The 14,143-nt window shown below is 45.7% G+C and overlaps 1 long non-coding RNA gene across 2 annotated transcripts; it reads right to left on the bottom strand.

Annotated features, from left to right (window-relative positions):
- Positions 1-7,062: 7,062 nt before the first annotated feature.
- On the bottom strand, positions 7,063-10,297 carry LOC140602606 (uncharacterized). Of its 2 annotated transcripts, none has more exons than XR_012005525.1 (3): positions 9,996-10,297; positions 7,809-8,032; positions 7,063-7,592 (listed from the first exon to the last, which is right to left on the bottom strand). It is a non-coding gene; the product is annotated as an uncharacterized lncRNA (long non-coding RNA). The 2 variants fall into 2 exon arrangements; XR_012005526.1 differs by having other exon boundaries at positions 7,809-7,952; positions 9,996-10,293.
- Between the last annotated feature and the right edge of the window lie 3,846 nt (positions 10,298-14,143).

Raw genomic sequence — 14,143 nt, 5'->3', positions numbered from 1 at the left:
CTGATCCTTGTGTAGAAAAGGGAGCATAATTCTAGAACATTTGTGTTCTTGGTTCTCCCCACTTTCTTTATCCCTCCTCTTCCTCTTTCTGTCACTCATTTTGCTCTTTATACCTTTCCTGCCAATTCTTGTTTTGGTATTAGAGGTGTCAGCTGAGAAGGATTTTGGATAAGGTTAAGCCTTCTCTTTTCTTGGGATTTGCATTATAACTGAGGGCTGTAGAAGATCTTTCATACTCAAAATCAAGTGAAGCTAGGAAGAGGGAGCTCTAGGGAGTAGAACTTTAATTAGCTTCTGTGTGTGATATGTGGTGCCTGCCTGCTGTTTGCTCTTAGTATTGGCTGAGACTGGGAGGCCTCAGGTGCCTGGGTTTCTGCCCTTGGCCTCCTGGGTATCCAGCCTGGTGCTAACTGAATGCTAAGCAATGCTAATTCAGGAAGAGATTGGGTCTCCTGCCCCTGGGGTCCCAGTCTAACCTGGACAGACTGACCCAGCTTGGAAAAGCAAAGAATTACTTTGGAAAGAAGTTTGAATATCTCCTGTAATTGAACATTTACTTACCCTACAGCCCAGTTATTCCAATATTAGGAGTAAATCCAAGAGAAACTCCTCCATATACACTGGAAGATTTGTACAAGAATGTTCATAGCAATTCCAAAAGGAAATGCAAATACCCATGAGCAGTGGAGTGGACAAATAAACTGGAATATTCACACAATGGAATATTATATGGCTGTCGAATGAAGCACAGTGTTACATAATGATATGGATGAATCTTTATAATTAAATATTAAATAAAAAAAAGTTCAATCCCAAAAGATTAAATGTAGCAATGATGCCCTCTAAAAAAAGAAAACAAAAATTTATTATTTACATACAATATAATTGATCAATTTTATTTTTTTTATTTTTTTAAAGATTTATTTATTTATTTATGATAGACTTAGAGAGAGATAGAGAGAGGCAGAGACACAGGCAGAGGGAGAAGCAGGCTCCATGCTGGGAGCCTGACGTGGGACTCGATCCCGGGACTCCAGGATCGCGCCCTGGGCCAAAGGCAGGCGCCAAACCGCTGAGCCACCCAGGGATTCCCTAATTGATCAATTTTAAATGGATTAATGAATTTTGATAATTATACATAATAACAATCACCATAAAGTATAGAAAGTAATTCTCTCTCTTTTTTTTTTTAAGATTTTACTTATTTATTCATGAGAGACACAGAGAGAGGGAGACAGAGAGAGGGGCAGAGACACAGGCAGAGGGAAAAGCAGGGAGCCTGGCGTGGGACTCGATCCCGGGACTCCAAGACCATGCCCTGGGCGGAAGGCAGGTGCTAAACTGCTGAGCCACCCAGGGATCTCCAATAATTCTATCTTCTAAAAACCTTCCTCGTGCTCCTTTGTACTCAATCCCTTTCCCCCCACCCATTCTTGGTCCCAGGAAACCACTGATCTGCTTTCACTATAGTTTAGCCTATTCTAGAATTATTAATATGCCATTTAAAGTCTGAAGCTCGGGGTCCCTGAGAGGTTCAGCGGTTTGGCGCCTGCCTTCGGCCCAGGGCATGGTCCTGGAGACCCAGGATCGAGTCCCACATCGGGCTCCCTGCATGGAGTCTGCTTCTCCCTCTGCCTGTGTCTCTGCCTCTCTCTCGATCTGTGTCTCCCATGAATAAATAAATAAAATCTTTAAAAAAAAAAAAAGTCTGAAGCTCCCCTGATGACTCCCAGGGTCACTTTCTTTACTAATGGTTTATAACTGGCCTAACTGGTTATGGGTGTCTGGCTTGATTATATGGCCAGAGTAGCATAAAAACCTTTCCGTGAACTTCTAATTTGAGCTCCCTCAAAGCCAAGATTCCTTACACAGACCATGGTGATTCAAACCAAAGACAGAATGCTTTGTTCCACATCCTTGCTAATACTTGGTATTGTCAGTTTTAAACTATATTCCAGTTGGTATCTCTGAGCATCTCATTGTTTTAATTTGCATCTCTCTCATGTTATTAGAGTTAAATACAACTAAGAATTTAAAAACCTTTTTAAAGAACATATATGCAGTAAAACTACGTAAAAAGGATGGAAGGATTCTCACTGTGGGATTCAAGATAATGGTTCCCAGGTAAGGGGGATTGGTTGGAGCTGGAGGGAACATATTGTTAGATTAGGTTATTGTCAACTAAATTAGTAAAAAGCTATGCATTAAAGGATGTTGTACATGAAAAAAATGTATAATGAAAAAGGACTATGATTAATTCAATTTTGTGCATGTGATGATCAAAGAAATAGAGGAGGGGGTAGAGAATAAGGTCACAAAGTATAATAATGCCAAATGTGGCTTGATATGGGCTGTGGGAGGGGCTCTATCTAGAGACCTGGAAGCCTAGCAATGTGACTCAGTCTTGCTTTGTGAGTTTCCCTTTCTGTGTGATATCCAACAACCCATCCTTGGCAGAGGACCAAGTGTTGGGGCAGCCATGGGTTACATTAGAGAGATGGCTTGGGTCTGTGGTCTTCACCTTGTGGGGGGCAGAGATAATAAATCTGAGAGATTGGTAAAAGCCTTGGCATTCTCAGGGGAAAATGCATTTTACACATAGTCTCAGGGGTTTGAGCATTCCCTGAAGACCATCCACAAACCCCAAGGTGAAAACTTTTAGGGAAATAACCAAAAATTTTGGGTTAGAAGGTCTCAGGATTTGAGAGTCTTTAGAGGAGGGCAAGGGGAATAACTCAAATCACTATTCTCTCTTCTGCCAACCTGCTCTTCCTTCCCATGTGCAGTCCTCACCTCCCAACACAGTGCTGCTAGGGGCCTGCTGCCCAAGCTGGGAACTGCTGCTACCCTTGATGCCTCACTCCTAACAGCAGTGGCAGTAATCACTACTGCTTGCTGAGCGGTTGTCTGTCCCAGGCTGATGCTAAGCCCTGTTTTATAGACATCATTCTTTCTTGTCCTCACAAAAACCCTGAGAGATAGATACTCTTTGTAGTTCCATTTTATAGGTAAGGAAACAAGCTTAGACCACTTGTCACTTTCAAAAAATTACACAATCTGAAAATTCTTTCTTGCTCTCTCTAAAGTAGACCGAATTATTCCTTCCTCTCTGCTTCCTCGCATTCTGTATATCCTATGAATGTAGCACTTCCTATGTTTGTTTTTCTCCTCGGCCCATCCCCAGACTAGGAATTATTTGGGGTAGGAAGCTAGTATTCTTTGCAGCCCTAACCCCCAAGCGCCAATAACACGCTTGGTACCTAATGAGGTAGGCAGTATCTGTTGGGTGTGAGGTCCAATCCTATATGCTGGAGACAGTGGTGAACAAAACAGACAAGGTGGTTCTTCTCACAGGTTGTATAATCTAGTGGGTAAGCTAGACAAGTAACTACCAATGAATTTCAACTAAGTGGAAAGTGAGCAGAGTACTGAGAAAAATGTGGAGTGCGTTCACCCAGGGGACCTAACCTAGCTGGGGGAAGAGAGGTTTAAACAGGCCTGAGGATGAGGAGGAGGGAGTTAAGGAGGCAGAAGGGGATGTGGGGCATGTTCAAGAGAACAAGGCATATGACTGTGAAGCTTGCTCTGTGAGGCAAGGGAGGGTATATTCCAGGACCTGAAAGTGGCCTAGTGTGCTGAAACAGAAGGGGATGGTTGTGGAACACGAGGTTAGAGAAGCAGGCCGAAGCCAACTGCACCCAGGCCTTGCAGGCCACTTGAAGGAGTGATGTTTTATCCTGAGTAATTGGAAGCCGTCATAGGATTTTTAAGCCAGAAAATGATCCGATCAGATTTCCTTGGGCCTCCCGCTGGGAATATATCAATAGTATTTGGTGAATGAGGAAATTAGATAACAGGCTGAACAAAGCTGCCTCTGAAAGTCAGTCCTCTCTTTCAGCTTGCTCAGGCTTCATCCCTCCGAGTATGAGAGTCGCTGAATGCAGGCAGCTCAGACTGCATTTTGAGATGACACATTAGGAGGTACATGGGCAGGTGGGGAGGGCCTGAGGAGGAGAGGAAACTGAAAATCTCAGCCTGGGAAGAGGAGTTGAGGGGATTGAGAGTATTAAGCCAGGAGAGAGGAACACCTGGGGAAGAGAGACGCCTTCCTCAGTAGAACTGTTCTGAGGCAGGGTGGGCAGAGGTGTGTTGAGTGTCCGCAGGGGTAGAGTTGGGCCAGTAGTAAGAAGTTGTGGTCCGGATTGCAGATCAACATAAGAAACCTTCAAACTGGGCAGCCCCGGTGGTGCAGCGGTTTAGCGCCGCCTGCAGCCTGGGGTGTGATCCTGGAGATCCAGGATCGAGTCCCACATCGGGCTCCTTGCATGGAGCCTGCTTCTCCCTCTGCCTGTGTCTATCTGTCTTTCTGTCTCTCTCTCTCTGTGTCTCTCATGAATAAATAAATCTTAAAAAAAAAAAACCTTAAAAAAAAAAGAAACCTTCAAACTAGTGTGTTCTTTTTTTTTTCTCCCAGATTTTATTTTTAAGTAATCTCTGCATCCAGTATGGGGCTCCAACTCACAACCCCAAGATCATGAGTCGCACAGTCCACTGACTGAGCCAGCCAGGTGCCCTGAAGCTAGTATTTTCTGAACTATGGTTCACAAGCATGACTCATCAGTGGCCATGAAATCAGTTTTGCGGGTATGGTAGGCCATAGGACTTTTCATAGATTCCCAAGTTACTCATCCTCCCAGGCCCTGGGCAGAGTTGCCATCCCCACTCCCTCTGCAGTCAGGCATGGCCCTGTGACTTGCTTTATGTGATATTAGCAGAAATGGTGTTTTTCTTCTATATTTCTGGATGGAAGCTTTGAACGTGAGCATCAGATTCACTGTATCATACCCAACACAGGAACATTTGTTGAGATGGAATCTGCATCTGCTTGAGTGCCCAGGTGACCGTGCTAAGTGGAGCCCTCATGGACCTGCATGAGGCTTGTGGCAAGAGTGAAAAATAGCCATGGTTGTGTGAAGCCACGGAAAGTTTGTATCGTTACTGGAGTAGAACTTGGTCTGTCCTGACTGATGCAGCAGGCATAGTCAGCTATGAAAAACATTTATTTATTTATTTATTTATTTATTTATTTATTTATAAGATATTTTATTTATTCATGAGAGACACACAAAGAGAAAGAAAGGCAGAGGCACAGGCAGAGGGAGAAGCAGGCTCCATGCAGGGAGTTGGACATGGGACTCGATTCTGGATCTCCAGGATCATGCCCTGGGCTAAAGGCAGTGCTAAACCACTGAGCCACCCGGGCTGCCCACCTCCACGTTTTAAAGAGAGAATAGAAGAGAAAATATAAAAAAAAAAAAAAAAGAAGAAGAAGAAGAAGAGAAAATATCAGATGCATCCCAATCTGTAGTGATGGACAGCAGATCAGTGTTTGCCTAGGTGGGCTAAGGGGAGGACCAGATTGGGGTGCAAAGATAAAAAGAATAAATGGATTAAATATGAGGGGGGCTTGGATGGATCCATTATGATAATGTGCTATAAACTGAGGAATGTGATGGACTCAATCATCTGTACCCGAGGGAACAAAAGAAAGACTGGACCACAGGCAAAGGCGGGTAAAGGTGCTGGTGATGTGCATATCCTATGGAGCTGAGTAGGATAGTAGGATGGCCTCCTCTCGGGAGGCCTCTCCCCTGATCCAGAGGGCTGACTGGTCAGGAGAAGGGAGTGTGACCAAGAAGTGGGCAGTTCATTGGGACTCCTACAATATCAATGTCCCCCCCCTCCTTTTGGATCTATCATAGGGGACCAGAGTACAACTCCTTTCTGTTCCATTCCTACTAAGCCCTAATGCCCTTAGTGGTTGCTCTTCCCAGACTGGAGCACTTTATTTCCAGAGTATTCTCCAGACTCAAAGCTGGACTGTTACTTTATTTGTTTGTTTGTTTGTTTGTTTGTTTATTTATTATTTTTTAAAAGATTTATTTATTCATTCATGAGAGAGAGAGAGAGAGAGAGAGGCAGAGATACAGGGAGAGGGAGAAGCAGGATCCATGCTGGAAGCCTGACGTGGGACTCGATCCCGGGACTCCAGGATCACGCCCTGGGCCAAAGGCAGGCGCAAAACCGCTGAGCCTCTCAGGGATCCCCTCTCTTATTTATTTAGTTTTGAAAAAGATTATTTATTTATTTATTCATGACACACACACACACACACACACACACACAGAGGCAGAGACACAGGCAGAGGGAGAAGCAGGCTCCATGCAGGGAGCCTGATGTGGGACTCCATCCTCCGTCTCTAGGATCACACTCCTGGCTGGAGGTGTAGATAAACCACTATGCCACCAGAGCTGCCCCTCCTCTCTTATTTTAATGGAGAAGATAATTGTGAGCTTTATCTGCCTTCTGGAACCCAAGGCCTCTGAATTGGGTCTTTAGGGATGAATAGAAGTTTCCAGGCATTGTGTGTTCCAGGCAAGGGTGGTTAGAAGAAGAGTATGGAGGAACACTGGGCATTAGAGGTCAAGCGAATAGGGTCACCTGAGTGGCTCAGTGGTTGAGCATCTGCCTTTGGCTCAGGTCATGATCCCTGGGGTCCTGGGATCGAGTCCTGCATCGGGCTCCCCTCAGGGAACCTGCTTCTCCCTCTGCCTGTGTCTCTGCCTCTCTCTCTCTGTGTCTCTCATGAATAAATACAATCTTTTAAAAAAATTTAAAAAGAAGTCAAGGGAATAGTGTATCAAAGGCACAGGACAACACTGAGGACTAGTGTTTGAGGAAGGCTGAGAAGTTAGTTAGGACCCTTCTTCATACTTGTGCTCATCCCAACAGCCTACCAGAATCATGAGATACTGAGTTTTAGCCCTATCTGTGTTTACCCAACTACCAGAACCAAAAGTGGGCATCTGCTAGAACTGTGGGTTCTCTCTTGGATGCCCCAGTTTGTGAAGGAAGTTCCTTTTTTTTTAATTTTATAAATTTATTTTTTATTGGTGTTCAATTTGCCAACATATGGAATAACACCCAGTGCTCATCCCGTCAAGTGCCCCCCTCAGTGCCCGTCACCCAGTCACCCCCACCCCCCGCCCACCTCCCCTTCCACCATCCCTAGTTCATTTCCCAGAGTCTCTCATGTTGTCTCCCTTTCTGATATTTCCCACTCATTTTTTCTCCTTTCCCCTTTATTCCCTCTATTTTTTATATTCCCCAAATAAATGAGACCATATAATGTTTGTCCTTCTCCGATTGACTCATTTCACTCAGCATAATACCCTCCAGTTCCATCCACGTCGAAGCAAATGGTGGGTATTTTTCGCTTCTAATGGCTGAGGAATATTCCATTGTATACATAAACCACATTGTGAAGGAAGTTCTAAGCAGGTTGTTACCTGCTAGGGAAGAAGCCAGAGAACTTGGTACTTGCCCGTCCAGACTGCCAGCACAGGGACATCAGAATCACTGCAGAGAACAGCTCTGCACCTGCAGTTTTCAAAGAGATTCACCGCGGTAGAGCCAGGAATCACACAGGTCCCAGCCCTGGAGAGCCAAGGGCAAGAGGCCAAGTGAGAGGAGGCCTCTTGGGGTTGTACTGAGGGTCAGCAGCAGGCAGCCCTGGAAGTTGTGGGGGGATCCTGGAAAGAGAGAAGGACTGGAGTCCCTTGAGGGAACCTTGGGTGGCAGATTTGTTTTAGATACAAAGAAACTAAATCCATCTCTAGTCAAAATTTCGAATGTCCCTCAAAGGGATACTGATCTGCTTTACAAAAGCCATCTTCACTTTGCAAAATGATTCCCCAGATGAGCTTTAACACAGATTTATGTTAGGATTTGACTTCCATGCAACCTACGAGGAATATGCTCTCTGTGGAATAAGAGGTAAATGTGTAATAATGGTCCACCAGTGCTTCTCAAGAAGGGATGCGTGTGCTTTTCCGCACGTCTGGCTTTCAAGAACTGCTTTGCCACCCACGAGGTGATGTCTCCCACGCCGTCTTGGAGAGAAGAGCTTATGGCATATGAGCTGACTCAACACTCATACTGATGTCACCAGATCCAAGTGAAAAATATGCAGCTTTCAGGATCAAAATAAAAATGTTTCCCTAGTAAAACTGCTACTGCTGTGGCTCATTTCTAGTCACATTATTTTATTATTTTATTTAATAAGGCCTTTGCTAGACATCAGGCACTGTTCTATACACTTTACTGACATTAACTCATTTAATTCTCATAACCACTGAGGTAGTACAATATCCCCATGTTACAGATAAGGAATCTTAGGGGCAGAATGGTGAGGAAACTTACCCCACAGTTTCAAATACATTTAGGAACGAGAAAGCAGAGCATGTATGAATGTCCAAATAGGGCATGGGCTACAGCAGGTTGAGGAACACAGATTTAAGGTGAGGTGTGGTTGATGTATTTCCAAGCTAACAAATAGGGACTTTTAATAACAGTTCTAAAGTCTCTATGTCTGGGCAGCCTGGGTGGCCTAGCGGTTAGTGCCGCCTTAGGACCAGGGCATGATCCTGGAGACCTGGGATCAGATTCTATGTCAGGCTCCCTGCATGGAGCCTGCTTCTCCCTCTGCCTGTGTCTCTGCCTTTCTCTGTGTCTCTCATGAACAAATAAAATCTTAAAAAAAAAAAAAGTCTTGATATCTGTGTCAGCAGCGAGTCTCAAAGATCAGGTTAGACGGATGGTTGGACCCCTGCCCCCCCCCCCCCCCGCCCCAGACAAACACACTGGCTATATTAGCATTGAGCAAGTCTCTTGTTGTCAGGTGGGCAATGGGGATCAGTTAGCTATTGCTTTGTGACAAATTAGCCTCAACAGTAGTGGTTTAAGCACCATTATTATTCTCTGAGCCTACTGGGGGACTGGTGGTTCTGCAGAGCTAAGCTGGTTTTGGTTAGACTCATTCGTGTATTTGCATGTGAGTGGCTCTGCTTATCTTGGCTGGGCCCTCTCCTCTGGGTTAAGGGCCTGAGCAGGGACGACTGGGCTGAGTAGGTTCCTTCACATATGGTCTCATCCTCTGGCAGTCTGGCTTGCCATGACTTGTTCTCATGGTAGTGGCAGGCTTCCAGGAAAGGGAAAGAAAATACTCTTGCAGCCTAGGCTCAGAACTAGCACAGCATGCCTTGCACTGCACTCTGTTAAAGCAAGCCCCAAAAGTCAGCCCAGGCTTACAAGGGCGAGAAAATAGATTACACCCCCTGACGGGAGGAGCTATAAAGTTATTTTACAAAAAGCATAGAGCTAGAAAGGGGTGGAGTATTGGGGTCATTTATATAATCATCTTACCATGGGAGACAGACTTCCCTAACCCAGAGGACAGTGTAGGGGTTGGGGGGTCTTTAAGGTGGTAAGGAGGCTCAGACAACTGAGGTCAAAGACAGTGCTTTTAAAATTATAAAGCACCTCACAAGTAATGCTTCAGAGTATGGTATCCTACCTGTGGGACTGTGAGTTCCTTGGAGCAGGGCTGTGTCCCTCTCCTGCCCACCCCTGAAGTACCGAGGAAAGGCTCAGATAAGCGAAAGGAAACAGAGAAAGGGCACCTGGGTGGCTCAATGGTTGAGCATCTGCCTTTGGCTTGGGGTGGGGGGTAATCCCGGGATCCTGGGATCGAGTCCCGCATCAGGCTCCTTTCATGGAGCCTGCTTCTCCCTCTGCCTGTGTCTCTGCCTCATCTTAAAAAAAAGAAAAAAGAAAAAAGAAAGAAAAAAGAAAAAAGGAAATGGAGAAGCAGAGCAGTTGCTGGCAACAGGGGTACACTCTGTGTTCTCACCCCCAGAACAAAGATGGACTTTAAACCCTCTGGAATCTGAGAAACTCCCTTCCCTTCTACAAGCTCTCCTTGCCCTTCTTGCAACCCTGCTCCCACCACCCAGGGGACCTGGCAGGGTATTACCTGTCTTCCCAACCACGGAGGACACACAGGGATGACTTGCTGAAGGTCACCAATTAATGGGGGAGGACACCCTGCTCCTGCTCCAGGAGCCACCAGGACCTGCCTGAGAGATTGCTCTTACCTGGAACAACTCTCCCTGTACCACCTGAGTGCAGGTACATGCTGTTCTGGCTCACAGAATGGTATGGTGTTGATTAGTGGATGTTTTCTGGATAACACAGGTGGAGCCCTGGGAACCATCCCCCCTGGATCCTCGCATCTGCTCGCTCTTCCATTCTGTGGCCTCTGCCTCCCGCTCCTCCTCCACATTACTTTCTCCAGACACTGGTAGGCTTGCATCACATTTCTGGTTACTAATGAACTAATGTTTACTGAGCTCTTACAGTGGGCCGGGTGCTATTCTAACCTCTTGCCTTGATTACACTCATTTAATCTTTCTAGTTCTGTGAGGTAGTCACTAGTATTATCCCCCATTTTGCAGATAAGGAAACTGAGGCACAAGAGGTTAAAGTGACTTATTCAAGGTTTTTAAAAAATATTTTATTTATTTATTCATGAGAGACACACAGAGAGGGGCAGAGATACAGGCAGAGGGAGAAGCAGGCTCCCCATGGGGAGCCCTATGCGGCACTTGATCCCAGGACCCCAGGGGTTACGACTTGAGCCAAAAGCAGGTACTCAACCAACTGAGCCACTCAGGCATCCCTCAAGGTTACTTGGTAAGCAAGTGTCAAACTTAAGAGTTGAACTCAGGCAGTCTGGTTCCTGAGCTTGGGCTTCTCAGGCCAGAAAACCCTTCTCTGTAGGTCTCTATTTTTTTTAATGATAAATAATAATAATAATAATAATAATAATAATACAATGATTAACATGCATGGAACCCTTGCTATATGTTAGGTCCTGTTCTGTGTTATGTGCATTAACTCATTTTGATTCTTATAATACTAGAATTGAGGGAGAGGTTACCATTATTGTCCTCATTTTATAGGTAAGGAAGTGGGCACAGTCACACAACAGGGATGGGTTGCCAGACACGTTAACCTCAGAGCAGAGCTTTATGTATCTGTTCTATCTGCTTCCCCCAAGGGTTGTTTAGGCCAGGGCCCAGCATCCAAAGGCTCTTTGGGTTTATGCAGTATGATTGCTGCATTTCCACCAAAGTATATCTTTGTCTCTTGGTCTATGCATGTTTTTTCCTTCCCAACCAGACCTTGAGCTCCACAAGGCCACATCTGAGGTCTGGTACTTGCCTCCATTTCCCCAGCTCACAGCAAGAGTTCTATTAATTAGTAGCAGGAGTCAGTGGCAGTCTGTTGAATCAAACCACAGAACGTCAGAAGGTGAAGGGACCCTCTCTCAGAGGAATGAAGTGGCATCTACCTTGACCTGCACATTAGAATTGATCCAGGAGTTGCTATCTTGGCTTCCAGACCCCACCCAGATCCCCCAGATCTGTTCCATAAATTAAATCTTGGGATGCTTGGGATGCTCAGAGCGCCTGCCTTTGGCTCAGGACATGATCCCGGAGTCCCGGGATCGAGTCCTGCATCAGGCCCCCTGCATGGAGCCTGCTTCTCCCTCTGCCTGTGTCTCTGCCTCTCTCTCTCTCTCTCTCTCTGTCTCTCATGGATAAATAAAATCTTTAAAAAAATAAATTAAATCTTGTTTAATATGCCCCCAGGAAGCTACTACTTAGAGCAACCATCATCACAGCAAAGAAATACAAGTGAGTATTTTGTCAATGGTGCTCCTAAATTAACAAATTTTGGCCCAACTCACAGCAGGTTACAAACTTCATGATTAAGCCTCAGAATGGCCATGGTGTCTCCACTTTAATCTTAAATTCTTTCTTGAGAGGGAGAGCATGTCAGAAAGGATGCTTCTCATTTTACAAAAGGGAAAACTGAGTTACCCAAGGTCACCCAGAAAGCCAAGCGTTTAATTGTTGAATCGAGGGCTAGAATCCCTTTAATCTATCAGGAAATGGATTTAAATGACCTTGCAAGACCTACTTCAGATTGGGGTTTCCATCATCCTGCTTTGTCAGCTCTCCTAGGGAAACTGAGGTCCAGGGAAACTTACAAAGGGTTACTAAGTAGGAACTCGGCAGCTTTCAAATGGGATTGAAGACTTAAAAACACAAGGCCTTGGACCCCTCCAGAATATGCTCAAGGGCCTGACAGCGACTTACAAGAAGACCCTCAGGTTCAGATTCTTCCAATACCATGTGTGAAAACTCACAAAAGGAAACTGCATTTATTATTTTATTTTTATTTTGTTTTATTTTTTATTTTATTTTTTTTTAATTTTTTATTTATTTATGATAGTCACAGAGAGAGAGAGAGGCAGAGACACAGGCAGAGGGAGAAGCAGGCTCCATGCACCGGGAGCCCGACGTGGGATTCGATCCCGGGTCTCCAGGATCGCGCCCTGGGCCAAAGGCAGGCGCCAAACCGCTGCGCCACCCAGGGATCCCTTATTTTATTTTTAAAGTAAACTCTACACCTGATGTGGGGCCCAAACTCATGACCCCCAAGCTCAAAAATCACATGTTCTAGCAACTGAGCCGGCCAGGTGCCTTGGAAAACCTCATTTCAAGTGGAGTCACCAGGTCAGAGGGAAGAGCTCTCCCGCCCTATCGCTCCTCAATTGCACAACCAACAGGATGAGACACATCTTAAAAATTCCTACTATTTTGGGCAGCCTGGGTGGCTCGGCAGTTTAGCGCTGCCTTCAGCCCAGGGCCTGATCCTGGAGACCCAGGATCGGGATCGAGTCCCATGTCAGGGTTCCTGCATGGAGCCTGCGTCTCCCTCTGCCTGTGTCTCTGCCTCTCTCCCTCCCTCTCTCTCTGTCTTTCATGAATAAATAAATAAAATCTTAAAAAAAAAATTCCTACTATTTTACTACCCAGCTGGAGGAAAGAAAGTTTTTCTCCTCTCCCAGCAACAGCTCAGCCAATGAAAAGCCGCTATACCTCAATTTCTCAGTTTACTCCAATGGACTTTTTGTTTCTCACAACCCCTCCTAACTTCCCCCTTTCCTCTGTAAAAGAGAGTCCACTTTGTTTCCTAGACTTGCCTGTGGCTTTGGCCTGGCTTGGTTGTCAGGAGTTGCAACTCTCTGCTATTCTCAAATAAACCATTTTGCTGTTAAAAATAACCGATAGTTTTATTTTTAAAGATTATTTTAGAGAGAGAGGGTGGGGGGTGCTGACAAATGGGAAGGAAGAGAATCTCAAGCAAACTCTGGGCTGGGGAGGGCTGCACCGGTGGTGGGACTCATCCCCCTGACCCTGAGATCATGACCTGAGCCAAAATGAAGAGCTGGTGGACGCATGGACTGAGCCACTCAAGCCCCCCACTGATAGTTTTATTTTTTATTTACCACATCTAGGCTCTTTGCAGGTAGGCCTTTATTCAGTCAATAAACATTTATGGAGGGCCTACTATGTGTCAGGCATCCATCATAAAGGACCTCACATACAGCTAACAATCCTGTGAGATAGGCATCATAACCATCTTACCCTTTACATCTTAAGGCACAGATTCAGAGATGTAAACATAGAACTGGAGTTAACCGCAGAGGGTTTCAGCAGACAGCATTTCCAGCCACAAAGCACATTCCCACCCTGCATCCCACAGGGTTTCATTTCCAGGGGGCCATAATGATGGTAAAGCTTGATGGTTAAGAGCAATGGTTTGGCACTAGAGCTGAGTTTCAGTCCCTACTCAGCCACGTGTGTGACCCACAGTTGTTTAACCCCTCTTGCCTTCAGTTACCTTATCTGTAAAATAAGAATAAAAAATGCCTTCTGGGGATGCCTGGGTGGCTCAGCGGTTCTGGGCCTGCCTTCAGCCCAGGGCATGATCCTGGGGTCCAGGGATCGAGTCCCACATCGGGCTCCCTGCATGGAGCCTGCCTCTCCCTCTGCCTGTGTCTATGCCTCTATGCCTCTCATGAATGAATAAATCTTTTTTAAAAATGTAAGAATAAATCTTTAAAAAAATTAAAAATGCCTTCCTTATAGGTCTGTTGGGAGGACAAAAGCACATAAAGTCCTATGAGAGAGGCCTGGATGGGAGTGTTTTGTTTGTAGGTAACCCACCCCCTACCCCCTAATGAAGAGGGCCGGGTCCCCAGAGTCCTGACCAGGCGTTCACCGTGTGTAGAGTCCGGGAGGGCCATGACTGGAGAAGGCCAGTCTGTAGGAGGTGGCTGAGCCAAAGGACAAGTGATGGGTGGTCTGGCCACGAAGAAAAGCCCTGG

The sequence above is a fragment of the Canis lupus genome, chromosome 13 (assembly GCF_048164855.1).
Source record: "Canis lupus baileyi chromosome 13, mCanLup2.hap1, whole genome shotgun sequence".
Classification (NCBI taxonomy): domain Eukaryota; kingdom Metazoa; phylum Chordata; class Mammalia; order Carnivora; family Canidae; genus Canis; species Canis lupus.
This window is presented reverse-complemented; position numbering and strand designations above follow the sequence as displayed.